This window comes from Pogona vitticeps, chromosome 1 (assembly GCF_051106095.1).
Source record: "Pogona vitticeps strain Pit_001003342236 chromosome 1, PviZW2.1, whole genome shotgun sequence".
In the NCBI taxonomy this organism is placed as follows: domain Eukaryota; kingdom Metazoa; phylum Chordata; class Lepidosauria; order Squamata; family Agamidae; genus Pogona; species Pogona vitticeps.
This window is the reverse complement of record NC_135783.1, coordinates 130979493-130997553: the sequence shown is the minus strand read 5'-3', so window position 1 is coordinate 130997553 and position 18061 is coordinate 130979493. Positions and strand designations below refer to the sequence as shown.

The 18061-nt window shown below is 43.7% G+C and overlaps 2 long non-coding RNA genes across 2 annotated transcripts; one reads left to right on the top strand and one right to left on the bottom strand.

The window, feature by feature from the left end:
• The first annotated feature begins 1235 nt into the window (after positions 1-1235).
• LOC140707809 (uncharacterized) lies at positions 1236-2267 on the top strand. The gene is made up of 2 exons (XR_012087995.2): positions 1236-1745; positions 2122-2267. It is a non-coding gene; the product is annotated as an uncharacterized LOC140707809 (long non-coding RNA).
• A 482-nt stretch (positions 2268-2749) lies between these two features.
• On the bottom strand, positions 2750-17198 carry LOC144587797 (uncharacterized). Its single transcript, XR_013542946.1, has 2 exons — positions 16850-17198; positions 2750-3510 (listed from the first exon to the last, which is right to left on the bottom strand). It is a non-coding gene; the product is annotated as an uncharacterized LOC144587797 (long non-coding RNA).
• Positions 17199-18061: the final 863 nt, after the last annotated feature.

The following is an 18061-nucleotide window of genomic DNA, read 5'->3' as shown; positions in this document are numbered from 1 at the left end:
CTATCCACTTTATTCATCTTCTGCATAATTTTATAGTGTATTCCCTTTCTTATGTCAGCAGGTGTGTGAGTTCAGCTGGCTGTGACTTGATTTCAGCATTTTGGTAAGAAAGCAATTTGTACGGGTATGCATAACACAGTATGTATGTACAAATGTTGACACAGGGAGTGATTTTGGAACTGGAAACCACAGTTTCTGAATCAGAAAGCACAGTCGGAACCCCATATCTGCGGGGGATTGGTTACAAGTCCCCAAGGAATGCTGAAAACTGTGGATAAGAGTGAACACTATAATAATAATAATAATAATAATAATAATAATAATAATAATAATAATAATAATAATAATAATAATAATAATAATAATAATAATAATAATAATAATAATAATAATAATGATGATGATGATGATGATGATGATGATGATGATGATGATGATGATGATGATGATGATGATGATGTCTTCGCTGGCTTGTGGAAGGACAGCAAAGATGGGGCAAATCTGACTTCCAGTGGGAGGGGGTTCCAAAGTGACCTATAAATGTCTCCCGTCACCAATCCCTCTGATTGTTAAATCTGCCCATGTTGGACTTCTGAGAGGATTCTAGGCTGGTGCTCCAAAAAGTTATCTTCCAGCATTTGCAACAAAAGGAACTTTCCTAAGCCCTGAGCTACAGGGAAAAGTGAAAGTAATAAAATAATAAGGACGGGTGCTGTCACACAGCCTTTGACCCTTTTTGGTTGGTTGGTGGTTTTGTGTTTTGTTTTTTTATTATTATTATTATTTGCCCCTTTTTGGACATTTTTTCTTGCCCTTGCCATGAAAAAGATATTATACGGAGACAGTTAAGAAAAAAACTTAAGTGTTTGAAACACATACCAGTATTTTAACACCATCCCTGCACTATCAAAGATGTAGCTGTGTTTCAAAGACTCTCCCAGCCTTTGGAACCCCCTCCCACTGGAAGGCAGATTTGCCCCATCTTTGCTGTCCTTCCACAAGCCAGCAAAGACGTTCCTCTTCAGGCAAGCTTTCCCTTATGGACTGGCTGCTTGGGTTGGGATCTTGAATGGACTGTTGTGCCTTATTGATTTGAATATGTTTTTTGTGTTGCTTTTGTTTACTGTTTTTATTGGGGTATTTGTTCCTGTAAATTCCTTTTTCCAGCACCTTTTAAAGCGTCGCTTATATATATATATAATCATGCAAAACGCAAGCTTTTGTGGGTGAATCAGATGATCAGAGGGACTGTTGACATCATCTTCAAGACTCAGCCAGTCCCGAGGGTGCTGCTGCTGCTGTTGCCTTGAGAACCCAACCCCTTTTCTCCTGGGTCTTTGTGACCTCACAGGGGCCCCACCTCTCTGCTGGCAGATAAAAGGGGCTTGCTGGGCAGGGCAGGAGACCAGAAGGGAGGCCAGTGGCCAGAGGGCAGTCCGGCAGAGAGAGTGGCAGTGGCTGGAGGGGACCCAGCCCTTCTGCCCAAGGCAAGTTCTCTCGCGAAAGCAGAGGAACTTCCTAAGTGGGCTTGCGAGTTAACAGTTTGAGACTGGCAGAGATCCGTGGCTTGAAGCTGGCTGATGTCGGCGATGGACCAGGGGGGTAGTCAGTGGATGTTGGCAGACCGAAGCTGGTGGAAACTCCCTGCAGAAGCTGGCTGAGACTGCAAGGCAGAGGCTGGCAGAGTTTGGCGGATGAAGCCGGTGGTGGACGTTAGCCTCCTGAAACCAGATGGCAGAAGCTTGGTGGATATCGGTGGATGGAAGCCCAGGCATGTGTGTGAATGGCTGGTGGAGTGAAGGTGTGTGTGTCGGGGTGGTGGCTGGTGTGTGTGTGAATGTGTGTGTGAATGGACTGGCTGGCATTCTGTGGGGATGTCACCGGGGTGGGTGTGTGACCCAAGCATTCCGGAGCTTAGGACAGAGGCTGGCTTCAGAAGTGGAGTGGAAGAGATGAACGGGTGGGCATTCCTGGTGGAAGCCAGTGGCTGTTGGCAGGTGGAACTTCAGGATGAAGTTGCCAGAACATTGGTGGGTGGATGTGCCTGGGTTGAAGCCGGTCGACGGCAGTGGATGAGCTTGCCCCTTAGTTGTTTTTTTTCTCGCTCTCTTTCTCTTGCAGAGCCCGAAGCTTCCTCTTCCCCAGGGGGATGCGAGGGAGCAGAAGGCAGGCATCCTGCTGGAGTTGAACCAGGCTGAGGATACCTGTCTCCGCTGAGGATACCCGTTTAGCCTCTTTTCCAAAACCAATAAAAGAATTTTCTGGAATGGGTTTGAAGTGTTGTCTTGTTTATCAGGGGCTGTCACGGGATTATCTTCCCCATCCCCTCATTATATTTGGGGCCCAATGCCTGGGGTGGGTCTTGGTGAATTCATGGTGTGGGGCCCTGTGATGTCACATGAATTGGGAACATAATATTTCTCCATGCATGTGTGAGGGAGTGAGCTAGGCATTGTGGGTTCCCTGTCTGAGCTCCTAAGCAAGTATTTTATTTGTCATGTTGAACAGACACAGGAAGCTAGTGAGCCCTGGTGCCATTCGGAGAGGGTTGGAGTTGGGACACTATGGCCACCCCGTAACAATAAACGAGACTCGCTCCTTCCCTTCCACCACTGCTCCTCACATTTGTTTGCCTGGCCTGGAGATTCAGGGGAGCCCAGCCATTTCCTGGCACAGCAGCTTATTCAATGAGACCTGGCAAGCCTCATCTTCATCATCAACACCATGAGCACTCAATGGACAGCTCCCTGCAGAGTACAAGTGGGGAGAAAATAGGCCACTTCAAAGAAGCATATAGTGCAACCTCTCACGCCAGTGCCACGACTGAGGACATGGAGAAGGGCAATGATTTGGAGATGAGCGTACATTAAAATTCATGAGGATCTATGCTATGGAGAGATGGCAAAAATACACTGGTACTGCTAAATCTGCTGCTTGAGGGCAGCTGTTCCCTCTGAGCGCCTATACGCATCATTAGGAGTCTGTACCATTGTGAACTTTCCTACTTCGTGTTCTTTGGAGGTTGTTTGCTGCCCACGTACCAGACTGTTGATCTTAATGGAGATATTATTTTTAATCCAAGTAAAATTGATTGAACATATGTAATAGCAATCTTTTTAGGATCCCAAAAGTCAGTATGCACTTCCACTGATATTATCAAGCCCATGGAGGATGGGGTGTGTGTCAAGCACCCAGACATCCACTGAAATATGGTTCCCTATCTTAGCCTATTGGGATGGACTTTCCCCCCGCAAGTGATTTTTGTGGGATAGCAATGTTGCTAAGTTGCCCCAAACAGTTTTTCAATGCGATAATATGTATATTAAGGACCAGATTTTGTTTTAAACCATCTTCTTCCCCAGCCTCATCATGCAAAGCCCACCAGTAGTTTACTTCTTCTGAAATCCCCATAAGACCGACTGCAATTTTGACTGAGTGAAAATTCCCAACTTCTTAGACTGATTTGTATTTTGTGTTTTGGATATTCATAACTCAATCCCTGGAGAAAACCTGCAGGGAAAAAAAAGCCAGTTAAAAACAATCTCTAAAAATAAATTATTTAATATAAAAAGACTGGCACATGTTTATCACTGGTGTATTGGAAAGAGGAAAATATCAGCGCAACATGCACTCCTCCGTTAATATTTATCATCTTTTCCCTTTGAAGTCAATAACTTCCTACTGTATGTGATTATAATATCATAGTGGAAGATTAAAAAAAATACACTGTTTATCAAAATACGGAAAAACAAGCATAGCAGCAAAGAAGATGTCTATGGAAAGGAACTGAAAAATTTACAAACTCTCTAAATTACTGATGTCTTTAGAACATGGACTCCTTCTGACCCTGGTCTTACAAGACAAAAACTCGATGTAAAACACGAGACAACAGCAGTTCCCATCTGTGTAACTTATTGACGCCATTCTGAAGAATGGCCTTAGTCCAAGACCAGCGTGCACTGAAGCTCATTTGTTTTTATGGGCTTAAGTACATTCAACTCTGCCTTGAATTCTGTCTAATTTCAAAACTAATTTTAAAAAGGGACCCAAACTCTTCTCTTGAGAAAGTGTTTCTGTTCTGGGATATTACATTTTCCAAGAGTTGTGTGCTGCTAGGGAAAATGCTAATTCTTTCTTGAGACCACTGCAGTCTGAACCATCTTCTTGCGTATGGTAGCTGGTGCGAGCTTGAGATGTATCTGTCAGCAGCTTCCTCCTTCCACTGTGACTCTTAACACCCACACTGAATTATTCACATGGAAGGTAGAATTGACAAGCTAGTTACCTGCTCTTTGTGTGAAAACAGTCAACTCCTTGGTAACCTTGGATTCAAGAGCTGTTGGGAGCAAACAGCTCAGAGGTAGTCCCTAGCACTTTGATCTAGTCAGCAATCACTGTTCAGTCATTTCACAGAGCATGTGGTTATCATTAAAAAGTGAATTAAAGACAAGTTTTAAAAAGCTATATGCTGGAATTTTCCTTTAAATGTTTTTGTTTAGGGCATAACACGCGTTGCATGTTGAGGTTTGATGTGGATTATAATGAAAAGGGGTTGCATATTTTTCTGAGTGCTCGGTTGCATTGAAAACAACTACAGAGAAAACAATGGGATGTGGAATGGACACTATGCCCACCACACCACCACCTGAAAGAAAATAAAATGAGAGGAGGAAGGATCTCTGAGGGAGTAAAGACTGTGAAGTTTATTAAAATGATAGCAGGTATCTGAAATAACTCCATCACCAGTATGAACCATCATAACCCCTGAGTCATAATCCAAGGCCTTGTTTGGTGGAATTAGCAGTGGGTGGCTCAAACCAAAATTTTCCAGCACTACAATAACCATTACCATTAGTTATATTTCTACGTCACATTTCTGCTAACAGATGCTGCTCATGGCAGCTTAGAGTTGTCATCAAACAGTAGCAACAAGTAAAAACAAATTTAACCATAGTATCAAATGCAAGCAAACACAATAATAAAAAACATTAAAATCAATTATGTTGACAGTTAAAGCATCATAATAAATTAGACAATATTGCAAACTGATTTCAAAAATTATTTCTTCACAACCTTCTAATCAGCAAGAGGTGACTCTGAAGTGAAGGCATTACAAAATCTGGTTATTATAAGAGAGCTACATAAGAGAAAGCTCTTTCCCACATGCCCATAAAGTGGGCTCTGGAGCTATTGGTATAGTCAGGAAAGCTTCTTCTGAAGATCTTACAGCCAGGATCATAACGAGACAGGCAGTCTCTCAGATAGCCAGGCCCCAAATTCTTTAGAGCTTAGAAGGTTAAAACCAGCACCTTAATAAGCAATTAGTAACCAGTCCCTGTCTTTCAGTACCAGGGTCTTATGAGCTCACTATCACACACCAGATAGTAGCCTCGCTGTCAGATTTTGTGCCAACTGAATATCCTCCACAAAGTATATTAGGGCCATAAAGACATGACTTAACTAAAGCAAAGATGACCATTGCCATGTTGGGTTACCTTAGGAAAAATGGCAGCAGGCACACTATAAGTGGAGTTGTGCAAAACCATTACGTATCAGCACCGCCATCTTAGAGTCCAGGGATAGCACAGAGTCCAGGAGCACTCCTAGAATACTGGTCTGTTGAGGGAGTGCAACTTTTCTGAGAATGACCCTGAATGATGAGATGGACCTCACCTGGTCTTTCCTCAGTTCCCCTTCCCTGGCTTCTTGATGTGCCAACCCTGTGAAGGCACAACACACATAGAAATGCCTTCACATTGAGCCAGCGAGCCTTGGCACCAGATTGGATGAGGAAAGGAATATGAAGATGAGCACCATGTTTTAAAGCCACCTCACGTACAAAGACCGGCCAATCTCCTCTTCCTTTACTGCTCACTCTTAAATCTGCCTCCTTGTCTGGAGATCTAGGGAGACATAACACTTCCCTGAGACTTCAGCCAGTGCTCCAAGAATGGCAGGCCAAGGTTGCGCGTCATGGGGTTGGTGCTCCAGTTTCCTAAGTGGAAATGGTATCACTTCTTTCGGTGTACAACCTAAAACCTTCTAGTTGCTTTATAAATTGCATTTTTATATTTATTTTTACAAGGGCGTTTGTGGGCAATTTCAAAGGCATGTTGAGCTGGATTTTTCCAGCTATTCTTTTACCAATCCTATTTTTTTAAAGTAGCAAATAAACAATAATCACCTGCAGTGGGGAAAGATTTGTAATGAGTATCATAAAGAATTGCTCCTAAAAACCCCCTAAATTTGCACGCTCCAGATAGACTAGTTCTCCATGAATTCATACAATCCCTTTTAAAATTGTTTAAGCGAATAGCAAACACCTCAGCTTGTGGCAGCACAGGCCATCAGTTCACGACAGGCTCTGTCCAGAAATGTTTTCCATCGTCTATCTCAAATCGTCTGCCAATATGTTTTATGGGATTCCACCACCAACCCCAGAATCTGCAACTCTGGCAAGCCGTTCTAAGATTGTGCTGTTTTCAGGTCCGCAAAAGGTTTAGCTGTAGCAGTATTTCGGAAGCAATGTTTCGTGCCGCAAGCGGAAGGCCTCCATTGGCTTTTGCCCATTCGGTAATGGAACAAGGGCAGTCGTTGCCACGAGCGGTATTCCTGAGGTAAATATCAAGCTCTCCTTCTGAGGTAAATATCAAGCTCTGCCAGGTGCAGGAGGTCCTGCCTTTGCCAAGGGCTCAGCTTTACCTTCGTCGAATCCTATTGTCCTCTCCTTTGCCAACAACAAGGCCCCGCCGCTCTCCGGAGGAAATGACACAAAATGATAAGCATGTAATATTTATCGGTCTCTTTCAACACCTTTGTGCTCCTACAGGTACTCGGAATGTAAAGAAGCTTCAATTCATAATTTTCCTCATTAAAAGAAAATCTCTTTAGGGACTTCAACAGATGTATCCAGGCCAACAGCAGGTGTGGCATAATAAAAGCAAAGCACTTTGAACTGTCAGACGTTCTCGAACCCTGCTTTGTACTCTCTTGCAACAGCGGGCTGGTTCCACTTCAAAACAGCTGCTCTCTCCCAAGGATACCCTTGGCTCCCATTCATTCACAGTGCCACGAGGAAGAAAAACAATGATTACATTAAAAAGTATGACTCACCCCCATACCTACTAGCATCTCCCTCAACCCTCCACAAAAATCAAACTTAACTAGTCAAGACAAAACATCTGCGTGGAATTCAGCAATAGCTCCAGAATCCAGATGGATGCAGACATTTTCAAAATGTCTTGGAGCGGGGGAGGGGGTTTAAAAACCAGGATGAGAAAATTGGACCCCTCCAAATGTAATGGCCTGCAGTCCTCTGCCATCTACGCTGGCAATACCAATGTGAGGAATGCTGGGATTTGTATTTATGCAGTATTTAAAAGGCCATGTTTCACTCACCCTTGATTTGAAAGTATATCTATTTGAAACTAAATGCCAGAAGTCTTTTGGTGATTAACACAGCCACAAGTTACATTTTATAACTTGCCAAGGAGAATTGTCACAAACTAATGAGTTGTCACTTACATTCCAAGGTGTGTGCTCAATTGTGCAACAGGTACATAGCTGATAATGCGACCAACACCTCAGAAGTTAGTGCTAATTCACCACAGTGAGTTATGCATGCAGAGATCACCCACAGGATTCTGGCCAAGATTTATTAAAGCGATTTAGCCATTATTGTGCACAAATACATTCTCGACTTGATTTTGAATATAGTAAGATCTAAACGTTAGCATTCTCTTAATTTGTTGCAGAATCCCATGTATGCCACTTCTGTTGCTATTATGGCACTTAGGTATTCCATGTTCTGTACAACAAAAAGCCGTATCGTGCATGGAAAACATCAAACAAATCTGCATGTACTTGCTTATTTTGAGCCATTTATTTTATTCTTGTTACACATGGGAAAGAGTCAAGATCATGCTTGATCCTATGTGGTAGGAAGCTTGTGGTTCAAGAAGATGTCTTACCCCAAACCTTCAGTTTCAGGCACCCATCCTGATTGGATTTGACTCTTCTTTGGACTGCCAGAAAGAGAAACAAGTGGATCCGAGATTAAATGAAGCCTGTACGCTATAATACATGTATGCTGTATTCAATTTTGCTACTTTCTCTTTGTAGAAAACTGAGATGATGCTATAAAAATGTGTGTTATTTGCCTTCAAGATATATCGGTTTATGCTGGATATTAATAGAGATATTTAAGGAGTGGATTTACCATTGACACCCCCTGAGTTTCCATGGCCAAACAGGAATTTGAACCCAGGTGCCTCGAATCTTAATTTGTTCCTTTATCCACAACACCACACTGGCTATCAAAACACTTGAGAGCAAAGCTTCCATCATACTAAGCTTTCTTTGGGGGGGAGCATAAGGAAAAGCTGTCCAGAACAATTACATCACATCCGTTAGCAAGTCTGAAACGTAGTTGATCTTTCCTGTTGATCTGAACAGGGCTGCCTGTTGACATATCCACGATCTCAGGAGGCATTAAGCTCTTCAGCTATTTATTCTCTCTCTTTTCCTTAAAAAAATAATTTTTCCTACATCAGTTGATACCTGCAGAAGGTAGAGGGTGAGCATGTTAAGATTCCCTTCATTTTCCCCTGCCTCCCCAGTGTGCCGCACTGGGAATGCCATCTCAGCGCAAAGATGGGAGAGGAAACATGGTATTCTAGGGCTTTGCCAAGAACAAGCAAAATCACTGGGTCATGTTTGCCCCAGAATGCCGTGCTTAGTCTTACCACCTTCCCCGAGAAAACTCTTCTTAAGTCTCCATCTCCTGATGGCATACACGGACTAAACTAAGCCGTTTGGGTGCCTAAGATAAGTAAAACTTTTTCATACACCCCTCCCCCTGAAATGAGGTAAAACTGCAATAATTAAGGCTGCCTCATTTAGCCAAATAAGCATTGATCAATTTAAAATATTCATCAGGCTAATGATAAGTTCAATATTAAAAGGGCTTTGCTTATCAATAATGGCACAGACATTTAGACTAGTCTCTTTTTTGGGGGCACAGAAAAGCAAACCAAAATGTGCTGCCTCACAGCATTTAAAGCACCCGCTGAGCAGTTTATAATTTAGTTATGCAGGCCGCACATTGCTGGTACTCATTTTACAAACCCCGGACGGGTGGAAAGTTGAGTCTGCCTTGGGCTATCTAGCTGAACCCCGTCAGGATTGAAATCAGATCATGAGCAGAGGCTTGACGGCAGTACTGCAGTTTAACCACCGTGCTTCAAAGTAAGTGCTTTGACTGATTTTATAACAACCATGCTTCATTGTAAATTAAGAGGACCTCAACTCGTCTCCTAAATTAATGTTTTAATTGTTCAGAGTGTGAACCAGGAATCTCCTACGGTCAGGCATCATTTCACTCATGACTGGTTTGCAGAGAGCGACTCATTCAACCTGCCTCTCTCAGCTGTAGCATAATAATTTGTAGATAGGTGCTCTCTCTCTCTCTCTCTTTCTCGCTCTCTCTTATTCCAATAGCAAAACTATTTGTTTCTGCAAAAGTCTTCTGCCAAATCGACAAAAGTTTGCTTAGCAGAAGACATTCCAGAACATCCCTCTGTCTTAGAATGCAATACAGAGGGATTCCCAGTTACTTGGAGGCTGTCTCATATTCTGTTCTCATCCGTGCAAAACCAGCAGAGAATCTGCCTAACAAAGGAGCAATTAACTGTCAGCCATAACAATCAGACAACTTCTCCTCAGCAAGCCACATTTTACACATTCCCTGATATTCTCGGTTTCGATACAACTTTTTCTTTTGCTTCCTGGATTTTGTGAAAAGAGGTTTGAAAACCTGTCGTGTATGTACAATAAAGGCATTTTGTGGAAAATATGGCTACACGCATATGGAAGACGTGTAGATAGTTATACCATAATTACGTCCTATTTCCTTCCCCCTTCAAGCACTAAAATGGTAAAAAAGCTACAACCGGTGGCAAAAATTGTTGCAGTGCCTCATTTGAAAGGCTAAAAAAAATCCGTGCTCAGAAATAATGTTAAAAATAAAAATGCTCAGCTGGCTGGTTAATATTTCATTCTCTTTTGATAAGTACATTTGCATTAAAAAGTTTGCTGATGGTTTCCCTGAAGGAGGGAGCCGTCATTTGCATGCTAAAGATGTAACTGCTAGCATCCTTTTAAAAAAATGTGGGGAGGGAGAAAAATCTGAGATGTGGAAGTGACTGAAAGGCGTCTAATCAGAAGCAATAAAACAAAGTTTAAATGAAGGTAAATCATTGGAGTGTTTTATGAACGAGGACAAAACTGAGGGGGCAGGGAATTTTCTTGTGGCTGGAAGACATAATCCATAGGGAAGCCGTACAGCACTATCCCTGCTGAAATCTGTAAGAATCGGCTTGAGGTGTTTTGCCACGACACCACCGATAGTAGCGCTCAAGGCTTGAGTGAGAAACCTCCGGATTGGTGCAAACCTCTTCTGCTGTGACCCACAAGGCCCACATTTCTAGAGGCACAAGTCAAAGTTTCGGGGAATTGCTTGGGTTTTTGGTGTCAGATGGATCTCAAGGCAAGTGGCCCTGGAAAAGAAAGATTCGATTTCTGCGTGTAAGGTGGCTTTAAATTCTGAGCACAGATTTCCACCAATCCTCAGCTAGTGCCATTCTCCGTAGGGTGGTAATGAGCTTTCAACAAATTGGAACAGTAGTCCGGGGCCCAGAAAAACTCCCCCGTCTCATGAGTATTGTAAGTAAGGCAGCAAAGAATCCAAACCTTAACAGGAATTGTGGCAACTGCTACTATAGCAGCTGGAGCTTTCTTGTTCCCTCGCTAGCTGGTGAAAATATTGGAATTTTCCCACCTGCCTCTGAATTGCCATATTACTTTCATTACAGCTGGGGTTTACCCAGATTCTGGGCCCATTTACCTGGACTTCCCTCATGGCTACTTCTACATCCAGTAGGTCCACTAAAGCAGAGGTCCCCAACCCCCGATCCATGGCCCAGTGCCGGTGCGTGGTCTGAGCTAGACCAGACCACAGAGACAGACCTCCCACCCCACCCCCCGCATGCACTCACCCCCTCACAGCTGATTTATGCAAGCGCCACACTGCTTTTTGTGCATGTGCACAAGCGTGCATGCCCTCACAAGCGCTGCATGGCCATTTGTGCATGAGCACACACACACTCATTCACGCGAGAGCACGTGCACTTGTTTGTGCATGCGCATGAGCGCGGGGGTGCTCTGCCTTCCCCAGCCAGTCCGCAGGGTGAAAAAGGTTGGTAACCCCTGCACTAAAGGATCTAGTGCCACAGTGTCATCTTTTGTTGCCTCTTGGTATCACCTGCATTTGTGTTGTTTGGGGGAACCATATGGCCTTGTCCTGATTCGTACTTGCTACCAGTAACACCCAGCCCCCATTTCTGGCTTTGAGGTCTCAGGAAAATGCAGTGCTGGTTACCTTACTAGCAATCCCACAGATCTACAGGGTGGAATATTTAAAAGCATCCTCAGTCCAGTGACAGACCCACTCACTCAAACTGGCCAATTAACTCTCAGTGACAGGAAACTGAAGGAGGGCATCAAAAGGGCAAGTCTTTCCTGCAAGCTTAAGGGTTTTTCTTAAATGCAAGACATAAAGCGAAGGAATATTGGTTTATTAATCTGAGTAACATATTGCCCAAAATATCAAGACCAATGTTTTTTTTTAAGAAAGTAAACATTTTCCTTATTTCAGATTAGAGACGGGCACAGACCAGTTCATCTCTATTTGTCCCAACTTGCAAAAGCAGCAGTGCATGTGCTGCTGGTCCCCTCCCCCACCTCCTCATCTGATCAGCCACTCAAGAGACCCAGCGTACTTGCTTTCTCCACCTCCTCCGCTAATCTCTTGCTAGTCACAAGCAAGAGCACAGTCTTCTCCATCCAGCTCTTTTGCCCGAGTGGGAGATCAGCCCAGAAGCCGGAGCTGTTCCCGGGACCGGAAGATCAGTTGAGGAGGTGCCGGAAGCTACCGCACTGGGCCTCGGTGAGGGGCTGGTCGAGCCAGAAGAGGCAGGGGAGGGGAGCAGCAGCAGCACCTATGCTGCCGCCTTTACAAACTCGGATGAACTGGGATGAACCGGCTCGTGCCCATCTCTACTTCAGATGCAAGGGGCCAGATATGAGTTAAGGAAAGGTAAGAAGATTGCAGGATAGAAGACCAACCTCATTGTGTGTTGCCAGCAAACACAGTCACCTCATTACTCACACTTAACTAACGGCTGTTTGTCAACAAGAGGACCAATACAGATATTTGGGGAACGCCCCCAACTTATATACCTCCACTGTAAGAACTGTTCATTTATTGTTACTGCCTGTTTCCTGCTCTTTAACTAACTGCTAATCCATAAAAGGATTGTCCTGGTATCCCATATGCTATGTTTGCTCATAATTCTTTGGTGAGAGACTTGTCTTGAAGGCCTTCTGAAACTCCCAAGAGCACCATGCCCAGGCTATTGGGCGGCCTCCGTTCACATGTATCCTCAAAATACTCTCAAAGGCTTGTGAGGCAGGGCATTGAATTATTCAGGATGATGAAAACAAAAAGGCATCGGGACAGGTTCTTTCCACAATGGGTAAATGGATAATAAAATGACAAAGGCGGTGCAAATAAGTGTAAAGTGATATGCATTGGCTCAACTTTTTAAAACTTAATGACTAAAATCCTGCTGGTTACTGGAACTGCTGTAAGTGCAATGGCATACACCACAGCAGCAAATTGCTACCATTTAATTAGTCAGTACTTCTATTCCTCCTCACATGCCTGTACTGTGGTTTGGTATGCAAAAAGGGATCCTGGCGAAAATTTGTTGACTAGGAGCCAGTTGCCACGATGATTTATGTCACTACACTCATGCTGGAATAAGTAACCGATAAGATTCTGGCCAACGTCATATTTGCTCCGGTTGGATCTGAGCTGCAGTGACTGGCCGGGAAGAGTTATGGGCAATAGATCAATGCAAAATGTCAGCCTAGAACGTAGCAGCAGAGAAGGTGGGTGAGGTATGTGCTAAGCATCATCGGGAAAAGGAACAAGTACAAAAGAGGTGTATCAAAATACCTTTATGCAGTTGGATAGGGTGCAACAGGACTCAAAATACAACGGACAGTGTTGGTTTTTGTCCATCAGAAAGGATAGGACCCAGCTGGAAAAATTCCATGAAAATGCACTTCTCAGTCTCCCTGTATTCTGGTAATGCTGTCAAGCACCATCAAGTGAGTTACAACTTACGACAACTCTATAAAAGAATGGCCTCCAAAATGTCCTATCATTATTTATCATTGTTATCATCACCATCATCATCATCATGCACTGTCAAGTCAATTCTGACATACGGTGACCCTTTCTAGGGTTTTCTAGAAAATACACAGAAGTGGTTTGCCGTTCCCTTCTTCTAGGGGTGTCCTGGGACTGTGCGGCTTGGCTGAGGCCACATGGGCTGGCTCTTCTCCCAGGAGGCAACCCTTTTCAGGGTTTTTCCAGGTACAGTAGGGTCTCGACTTACGAACGGCTCGACATACAAACGTTTTGACTTACGAACCGCTCTCATAGGAATATATGGACTCGACTTACGAACTTAGATTCGAGTTACGAACTCTTTTTTTCCTTTTTTTTAAAGCTAAGTCATCTTAGGTTAAAAGAAAAATCCCCCTCTAGTGGCAGAAGGCAGAATAGCAGCTTCCCATTAGTTTCTATGGACGAAAACAGCAGATACGGATTAAATAGTTTTCAATGCATTCTTATGGGAAATGCAGATTCGACTTACGAACTTTTCGACTTGAGAACTGCCTTCCAATACGGATTAAGTTCGTAAGTCGAGACCCCACTGTAGAGAATACTGAGAAGTGGTTGCCCATTAGCTTTCTTCTGGGGGCGCACTCAGACTGCGCAGCTTGCCCAAGGCCACACAGACTGGCAGTGCTCACAGCAGGCACCCTGGAGAATCAAACCCCCAACTTCAGGCCCCCACAGCCAGACACCTCAATCACTGAGCTATAACAGACCTGTTCAAATCTTGCAAATTCATGGCCATCACTTCCTGAGTCAGTTCAGGTCTCACCACCATTGATTCAACATGGGAGGACGGTTTGTGCTTGCCTTGACCCATTCATTGTCACATTTTCTCATATGGGAAGTGATGGTTCTGAAAAGAAAACACTCCCTCATGTGTGGAGGCTCTCCATGAGAGCCAGAACCCTATTTTCAAAAGGTTCTGGATGTTGTGGAGAACCTCCACATATAATGGAATCTCTTCTCTGCAGAGCTATCACTTTGCAAGGAAAGTAACGACAGAGGATGGCAGGGCTACATGATCCTCTCCTCATGCATTAAATAAATATGCTCTCTTATAATACTAGGACCCAGACAGAATCTAGGGGCATCCAGTCAAGCTGAAAGTTTGGGGGGGGGGAGAGATTCAGGATGGACAAAGGGAACATCTTGATCATGACGTATACTGATAAATGACGGAATTGGCTGCTATAGGATGTAGTGGTGACTCCCCAACTCCGATGGCTTCAAAAGGAATTTAGACAAATCCATGGAGGATATTGATGGCAATGAGTCATGAAGGCTGTGCACTGCCTTCAACATCAGAGGCAGCATGCTTCCAAATGTCATTGGGTGGGTATTATCTAGAGCAGATGCCCCGGGGAGGGGGCGAGTCCTTAAGGCATCTGCTTGGACACTGTGAGAAGCTGGATGCAGGAGTTATTCTGCCCTGCAGGCCTATGAAGATAGCTAGTACTAGATGGTATGTGTGAAGGGACTCTTTGGCTCTTCATATCATCTTATGAAGAACTACTGAAGGGCCTTGTCTGAACCACCAATTATTTCTTGGTGTAGTGTATTCATACATGTGTGGGTGGGGAGGGGGGAGAAAAAACTTCTGGCATGTTCCTTGTTTCAGATCCTTCTTTGTTTTCTATTTCTCTTTCCCCTGCTCAAGTCAGACAGCTGTCTGCAGCTAAACCCTGAAAACAACCATTCATGTGATATTTTTACTACCAAGGAACAGATCTTGCAGGATTTTCTGCCTCAGATAATAAAATTACTTGGTTGGCTATTGCTTTGATAGGCAGGCAGGCTGGCAGGCAGGCTGGCAGGTTGATTGGTCAAATCCTTACATCCTGCAGTGACTTACTGAGACGTAATAACATTTCCCCCCCCCCCCAAAAGTCTTCTCTGGTCTTCATCAATCTCTTAGGAATATGAGATCTATATGAGAACTATTGGGAGTTTGCTTCCATCTGGTTTTCCTGTAGTGCCAAGCACGTGCATAGGTGTAATTGTCAAAGACTGTACATCCAGAGGAAACACAGGTAAAGCAATCACAAGAAACCTGGGGGGATTCTAGTTCAACATGAGGACTGGCTCCTTGGTGGACTAAATGTAACCACCACACCAACTAATAATTTCACTTGACCTTTACACAATCCATTCTGTTCCAAAAGTAACTAAAATGTACATTCTAGACAGATCTTGTGATCCACTCTTGGTCCTCCTTCTCATTTCTGTTCAACCATAGTATTATTTTGGGATAAACAGTGAACAGATCAGGATGGCAGAGGTTAAATTCCATGAAACTGCTTTTTCGGCTCACTAGGAAGCCCCTCTATGGACGTGTATGTTTTAGATTTCAGGTCAAAGATTGATCATTAAGGGCTCTCAACCATTATTCTTTTAACACATCAATAACAGTATGATGAAAATCTCCCTTGCAATAAATTGTGGAGATTACTCCTCTACTCCCTGGAATCTTAATGTACTCACTCCCTGCTTTCTAAGGAGCAGACTTCAGCTGTGGTGGAAAATGAATAAAAAATAAACTGCTGAAATGAAGAGGTTAGTAACTGCAGAGACCTTGGTTTCTCCTCACAGGTCAACAGTCAGCCCCATCCAGACCAGCAGCTAAGAAAACAGCATGCCAATGCTTGTCTGAACCTATTGAAGGGAAATGCATGACATAATTGTATTATACCTGTGCCAGGTTGGGGGGGGCTTTTGTTTACCTTCTCCAGCCACACCTTCCATGAAGTTTGTCAGGATTCTGAAATATTTTTCCCTCTTTTATCTCTCAGTGATTGACAGCTTGGCTTATCTGCCCCTCTCAAGGTATATTTTCATACAAAGCAAGCATGACTGCCCTGGATATAGGGTATATAAAGCTGAGCATCCATCCCTTTGAAACATCTGCCAGGTCTCAATGTTTTTCACAGATCTTTGAGCTGGGGCATGAATCAGTGCATCAAGGAATTTACTACACCAGTTTGCAGCCTTATATAGGAGAAGGCTGAGGCAAAGAGGCACTCCCAAAACCAGCAAAATCAGGGAGCTGGACAGGGGACAGATTGCATTTGTCCTCATTGTGGAAGGGATTGTCACTCTCGAATTGGCCTTCTCAGCCACAACTAGACGTTGTTCCAAGACCTCTATTCAGAGCATGTTACCATAGTCTCTCGAGACTGAAGGATGCCTAATTGAATTGAAAAATAGAAGGGTAGAAGGTGAACAGAGGGGCCCTAGCATTCTAAATCTCTATGGCCTCCTCAATGCTCCTTCCAGAACATCCTGTTTTTGACCTCCACTCACAGAATACTATGGGCAGGGGGAGGCCAGCCACACAGCAATGGGACAGCAGAGAAGCTTTTACCCACAAACTTCCCTTTCTGCCTACAGTGCCATACTGGCCAAGAGGCTAGGATTCCTCTCTTAGGAAGGCTAAAAGAATGGTTCTCAAAATCAAGGATGAAAAAAAAATACATATACAATACAGAATAACAAATAATTGCAAAGATGTAAAACCTAGAGTAGAGCTTTATAAAGTAGTACCTCTTAAGAGATGTGAGCAGCTACACAGATCCTCACCCGAAACTGAAGAGACTTCAGAGTTGGTGCAAGATGGGGTTTCACTGGGAGAGAATTCCATCATGTCGACTCCTCAAGTGAAAAGATCCTGCCATGGATGCCCACATTTCTCACTTCAACAGACAGAAAGGAGAACTCTGTTGGCAGAGTGAGATGGTCTTTGCACATGGCGAAAGGACAGTGGATGTTCAGGCCTTGGCAATCCCAGCTACAGTAGACCCACTCAATTAATTGTTAAATGCTAACTTTCCATTTATAGTTATCTTACTGAATTAATGCATTTATGCTACTTAAGACTAACAGTGGAGTACTGGCCCATAATCATTTAAGATGTATTTCACTGCTGGTGAGTGGAAGAAGATCTTGTTGGCTTTTCTGCCTCAGATGACAGAATGTCTTGGCTGGCTTTGGTTACTGCACACCTTGACTTGGGGCTGGAGGGCAAGCATCACGAGCTGTTCCTTGATGTCAGGCAAGAACATGTCTTTGGTTGACCTGCTGGGTGTGGTGCACCAGACCCCCTAAAGGGCCACCTGCACTCGGTCAGGGAGTCCGATAGGCCACTTACCTACCCCCTTTGCGCTGGGGCAAGTCCCAGGACCTCAGCAGTGCATAGCGTAAGCCCTTTGAAAAAGTCTGACCTTAAAAGAACACCTTACATTTAACCAGTACTTTGCAAGTACAGACACATGGGCTTTGTGGTTCCTTAGAATTCACTAAAGCTCAGTTAGGTAGGACTCTTAAAAGATAGCTAGTTTGTGGCCCTCTCCACCTCCACATTTAGCCAAACCCTGCTGTTCAAGAGACCAGTCCTTTGCTAGAATTTTTATAATTAATTTTTATTAGAAAAATAGAGTTTCATTAGAAATCAGTTTATATTGCACAAGCTTTAGCATCAAGAACATATTCAAAGATCATTGCAGTTAAATAAAATAACTATTTCCCATTAAAATAATAAACTCTAATAAGCTAGCTAAGGTGGGTTATAGTGGGCTAGCCCCACCTCCTTATTTCTCCTTACTTACATCCTCTCTCCTTCATGGAATCGAATCCAGATCAGAACAACACACAAACCACCAAGATGCCGTCCTGAATGAATTGAATTAATTTCCACATAACCCATCATCCATTTTCTATCTTCTCTAACTCCTCCCTTCTTCTTGACAATTCTGGCTG